Here is a 6,925-nt window from a genome sequence, read left to right on the forward strand (position 1 = left end):
CTCCTTATTTCAAACCGAAGTTTATTCAACCTTTTATGAATATAAACGACGTATTCATGAATAATGAAGTCTTTACACCCCAGTGTAAATACTACACTGCAAACGAATTTAATTCAGCTTTCAATACAGCCAAAATTGATAAACCAACCGACTTTAGCCTTATGCACATAAATATCAGAAGCTTGCAAAAAAAATGTTGATACTTTCAGTGAGTTTTTATCTATTTTGAATACATTTCCCTTTTCCTTAATCGCCATATCAGAAACCTGGTTACACTCAACTTCACCAACCATTTTTAATATTGACAATTATACATTCAAACATAGTGATCGTAAATGTGGAATGGGAGGGGGTGTCGCTTTTTACATTCATAATGATTTACATTTCAAAATAAGACATGACATTTTACTTGAAGGTATAGAATCTTTATTCATAGAAATTATTGGGTGTCTGGAAAACGAAGACCGAAGACCGAAGACCGGGGACTCATATCACACTCGTGTGAAAGCGTTTGTAGTTCACGCCCGAAGTGTGTACAAAGCAGTGCAAAGTGTGTACAAAACACGTGCGCGGGTTAGAATGGACTTTGGACCTTTGGACCATGTTCTCCCATTGACAATGCACGGGTCCCCGGTCTTCGATCTTCGTTTTCCAAACCCGTTGTTGGGTGTCTGGAAAACGAAGACCGAAGACCGGGGATCGCATTCGTTTAGCTAAGATACCACTTATAAATGTCATTATGAAGGCCTCTATTATTCAGCTCAAATTCAAGAATATTCTGATCTAGAATACATTAATGTCATTAATTGGCTGATAATGAAGTCATGTTAATTGCTAATTGTGTCAATAATTAGTATAGTTAGACCAGTTGAAGCGGGATAGGTCTCCCAGTTTACACCACTATTCCACTGAGACAAGTAACAAACTCCAGTAATCAATCAGACCAGTTTCAAATTTCCAGTTAAAGGTTAACTCTAGACCAGTAATTTCAGACCAGTTTAATTCTTAACTGGTCCAGTAAAGTGAACTCGACCAGTTATAGACCAGTATGCCGTTTTTCCATTTTCCAGAATTACATTCTGTGAACTGGTTTTTCCTTCTTAATTGGCTGAATTTGCAATTTTACTATACCATTGACATAACGCATGTCCCCGGCCGGTCTTCGGTCTTCGTTTTCCAAACCTGTTGTTGGGTGTCTGGAAAACGAAGACAGAAGACCGGGGATCGCGTCAATTCATCTAGCTAAGATAGGCCTATAATATTCAGCACCAGTTCAAGAATATTCTGATCTTGGATACGTCATCAGCTATGATTGGCTGCGGATAAGTTATGGTTATTTGTGTGAATATCATTATCAGCTAGGGCATGATATTAAGGAAAACGTACATATTTCACCCACGGAATTCAGCCATTGCAATTCTGAAAACTGTCATAAAACTGAAAACTTGCATACAATACACCTCATACTGCGCAATCACGTACAAGCAGACTCAACTCAACTGGCGTTTACAACTATTTTACTACCATTGACATTACGCATGTCCCCGGTCTTCGGTCTTCGTTTTCCAAACCTGTTGTTGGGTGTCTGGAAAACGAAGACAGAAGACCGGGGATTGCGTATTCGTCTAGCTAAGATAGGCCTATAATATTCAGCTCCAGTTTAAGAATATTCTGATCTTGGATACATCATCTGCTATGATTGGCTGCGGATAAGTTATGGTTATTTGTGTGAATATCGTTATCAGCTAGGGCATGATTAATAAGGATAGATAACAATTATAATGTACATATTTCACCCACGGAATTCAGCCATTGCAATTCCGAAAACTGTCATAAAACTGAAAACTTGCATATAATACACCTCATACTGCGCAATCACGTACAGGCAGACTCAACCCAACTGGCGTTTGCAACTATTTTACTACCATTGACATTACGCATGTCCCCGGTCTTCGGTCTTCGTTTTCCAAACCTGTTGTTGGGTGTCTGGAAAACGAAGACAGAAGACCGGGGATTGCGTATTCGTCTAGCTAAGATAGGCCTATAATATTCAGCACCAGTTCAAGAATATTCTGATCTTGGATACGTCATCAGCTATGATTGGCTGCCGAAAAGTTATGGTTATTTGTGTGAATTTCGTTATCAGCTAGGGCATGATTAATAAGGATAGATAACAATTATAATGTACATATTAATTATGTCGACATGGCGAGATAACGTATCTCGCCGTGTCGACATTATGTCGACATGGCATAATTAAGTTTCTCGCCAAGTCGACATAATTAATAAAAACATATTTTTCGATAAATTGGAATCCTGTCTTGAAGCAGTATCACACGAAAACAAGGATATTTATCTCATGGGAGATTTCAACATAGACATATCAATGCCTTACTCTCCTCTTGGCCAATAATTCATTAATTTGTTTTCATCATTTTCCTTTAAACCTCTCATAAATAAATCAACGCGGATAACAAGTACATCACACACAATAATAGACAATATATTTTGCAATGCAAATTTATTAGATAATAATAATAACAACAACGGAATAATTTACTACGACATTTCTGACCATCTACCAATCTTTACGATATGCCGAGATTATAAACATTTACATAAACCACACAATAAAGGAAAAGTCACCCGGCGAAAAGAAACTAAACATAGATGCTCTTAAAACTGATTTGAGTGCAGAGGGCTGGGAAGACGTTTTTAGAGAAGATAATGTTAACATATCTATTTCTAAATAAACTTCTTCATTACTATGACAAAAATATACCTCTGACGAGAATCAACCCAAGTAAAAAGAAAAATAAACAACCATGGATCACCCAAGGTATAATTAAATCAATATTCACTCGTAATCGATTATATAAGATATCGCTTAAATCTCCCACTCAAGAACATGTACACAAATACAAAAAAATATCGAAATAGATTAACATCAATAATCCGTCTAGCTCGTAAATCGTATTTTTCTAACAAAATAGAAAACAACAAAGATAATAACAAAACATTGTGGAACACAGTCAATGAAATGTTAGGTAAAAAATGCATGATCTTAATAATGTTGATTTCCTTCTAAACGGACATAAAACGCAATATCCTTCCGAAATTGCTAATGCATTCAATTCTTTTTTTCACCAATGTTGGCCCTAACCTTTCATCTAAAATAGTAACTAATGCAAACGACTTTACAAAATATTTAGACAACCATACTGAACATTCCTTATTTTTAAATCCCACTAATATTTATGAAATTTTAGAAATAGTTCGATCATTTAAACCTACTAAATCTAGTGGTCATGACGGTATCAGTGTACATTTACTTAAACAAATAATTCATTTTGTGGCTTCTCCACTTTTAAATATATCCAATTTATCTCTCACAAGTGGAATTTTCCCGGATCAACTTAAGATAGCAAAAACAATTCCCATATACAAAAAAGAAGACCCTGGCCAAATCGCCAACTACCGCCCTATTTCTTTTTACCAAGCATATCTAAAATACTTGAAAATAATAATTTACAAACGACTATATTTTTTTTTTGGACACAAATAAATTATTAATTCCTAATCAATACGGTTTCAGGTCAAATCATTCAACTGACTATGCAATTTTACAACTATACGACAAAATAACAGATTCACTTTAAAAAAAAGAGCACACTGTCGGGGTTTTCATGGACCTATCGAAAGCATTCGATACTATCGATCATCATATACTATTGAATAAATTAAAAACATATGGAATCAGAAGGATTGTTTTATCATTGTTTAAAGATTATCTATACAATAGATATCAATATGTTAATTTTAACTCTAAATCCTTCTGAAGTTTGTAATGTAAAGTGTGGAGTACCACAGGGTTCTATCTTAGGCCCTTTGTTATTTTTAATTTATATGAATGATATAATCAATGCTTCACCCTTACTTACTTATGTTCTTTTCGCAGATGATACCAATGTATTTTTTTCACACAGTAACTTAGACACGCTTGTAGCAGTACTCAATAATGAAATAAATAAATTGTCCATATGGTTTAAATCAAATAAACTCTCCTTAAACATTAACAAAACAAATTTCATGTACTTTAAACACATCAATTCTAAGCATATATTTCGTGGCTCCATTAACATTGATAACATCCATCTTGCTGAAAAACAAGAAACGAAATTCTTAGGCGTATTAATTGACTCTAATTTAACTTGGAATAGCCACATTCGTTATATTAGCACACTTGTTGCCAGAAGTATTGGCATACTATTCAAACTGAAATATTGTCTTTCCCAAAGATCACTATTTATGCTTTACAATTCTTTTATTTTGTCACATATATCATATCGCAACATATTGTGGGGTAATTGCAACAAAACAAAAATAGACTCAATTCTACGCCTCCAAAAGAAAGCACTACGCATTTGCTCCCACTCGCAATTTTTAGCACATACTGATCCTATTTTTCGGAATCTGAAAACATTAAAAATTCATGACATTCATACTTTCCAAACTGCCATTTTCATGTACAAGTTCTCAACTAAATCTATACCTACACCCTTTCAAGATATTTTTGTTTACAACAGCAACATTCATTCATATCCTACACGCCACTCATCCAACATCCACCTCACAAACCCGATAACAATATTAGCACATAAAACGTTCACCCACTTGCACACACACACACGCACATTTCATTTCTTCATTTCCTTTTCTGATGATTTGTGACGTAATATTTTCTTCCAGACCTAGACCTATAGAATAATTGGTTTCCATCCATGTAGCCCCTTTCCCCCTTTGGCTGCTATTAGTCAAGCATTTATTTTGCTTATATAGTTTGCCACTGCATTTGTTTTTTACTACTTTGTCTTATCCTTAAATTGTATTCATGTCTAAATTTTGTTATGACACTACTATAAATTTGCCACATTACAATGTACTTTCATGTCATACTACGATTATATTTATGTATTGTAAATTTATTTTGACTTTACAATAAATGCAGAAACTCCTGCAAAAAAAATGTACTAAAGTAATATGATCTCATTTTTTTATTGTTTCCTCATTCAATCTCATGTATATCTGGTAATTATGTTTGTGCTAGTGTGCTACTTAATGTTAGAAAAACCTTTACAAATTGCTCATGTTAAGGACGTTCCACAGTTAAAGTGAAATCCATGTCATTTTCACCAAACTTTGCACATAGATATTTTAGAACCTGAATATTCGAAATATGTAAAAAATAACATAGGTCCATGTGCTTGATTTTTTTGCTATAGAGCTTCAAAGTTCACCCAACTGGATGTTCTTAAGAATTGCGCATTCAAAATAATTTGGCATTTTTAGACCTCGCAAGATCACTACAATGAGTTTAAACCTCTATTACTCAGTCAAAATACATGAAAAAGACATCAAATTTCGCAAGAGATTTAATAATTGTATCGTTAGAATGGAGAATCTCTTTATAGTGCTATTTTTTGCAATTTAAAGTCTAACAGCACTGTCAGTTCTTAAAAATGGCGTAAAAGATAACAAAAACCCAATCTCAAATAACCCAATAACAAACTACAAAAGTACAATAAATGCTGCACTTTATTCAAAATCCATGTCATTTTCACCAAAATTTGCAAAGTTGTAGAGGAAGGTATACCTAAGAGGTGCAAACATTAAAAAATAGGGGTTCATGTGCTTGTTTTCAAACTATCAGCATTTTTTATTAGAGCAAATGTGTTTTTAAAAACACCAAAAATGCGCCAAATGCTTTGTATCTATGTGAAGAAAAATCAAAACCACTCTACCATTTATTCAAACTCGGGGTCATATTCGTGATTCTTGGCAGCACTGCAGAGTAAAGTATTTTGAAATCGTAGAGATATTTTTTAAAATGGTCCATGGAATAATTCAATTTTTTTAAACGCATCGGATCTGCAGTTAGAGTGCAGATGATGAGAAAAATCAACTCATACCCACAGCAAATTAATCACCTGTTCATCCATTGTGACGTCAGTGCGCAGAGTGTAAAATATGCGCAGATCATAATGCGCACAAACATAACTGTTTGTTATTTGGAGTGGGCCGGGTATAGGTAGAGAGAACTTTGTGAACTTTACTGAAGAGAACTAGAGTGGTACCTTCAAGAAGGTATTTATAAAAAGGCACAGAGTAAGGTAAGGTATCTAATAGTGCTCAACTAAGGAGGGAGGGGGTGGCTATTTGCTCCAATCTTAGTCTAGCCCCCCCCCCCCTCTTTATAAGCCATGCCATCTATAAAATTATCTTTCTTTCTTCTCTCTCTCTTTCTATCTATTCATGAATCTCTTCCTTCTTACATCTGATAGGCAATAGCCCTAGGAAGATTTGATATAATAGGTCAAATGCAAATGTACTAAAGTAATATGATCTCATTTTTTTATTGTTTCCTCATTCAATCTCATGTATATCCGGTAATTATGTTTGGGGAAGTTCTGGTATCCTGATATATACACAAAATTTACATACACCTTTATATTACAAGGAGAATAGGGGCCTATATTGTCATTGCATTCACTGTTGGGCTATATGCAGGTAGGATATGTATACATCCATATAGTGAATATAACATGTATGAGTAACACATTCAAATGGGTCATTGCATAGAAAAAAGGCATTTTCAATGCATTTCTTTGTGCTAGTGTGAGTGTACAGATATAAAAGATTAGCAAAGTACCTATTTAAAAAATATAATTCATAGGTCATGTAATATAGGTAATACAGGCGAATTCCCTATAGTGGATGGAATACCTGCCCAATCTCCTCAGTAGCAAACAATTTCTAACTGATATCAATATGTTTAGTCATCAAGTGGTGCAAAAAATGGATTTGATGGCTTAATAGCAAGGCTGTATCAGGTAAAGTTAGTAAGTATGTGTATGTAAGCCTAGGA

This window comes from Lytechinus pictus, chromosome 5 (genome assembly GCF_037042905.1).
Source record: "Lytechinus pictus isolate F3 Inbred chromosome 5, Lp3.0, whole genome shotgun sequence".
Classification (NCBI taxonomy): Eukaryota; Metazoa; Echinodermata; class Echinoidea; order Temnopleuroida; family Toxopneustidae; genus Lytechinus; species Lytechinus pictus.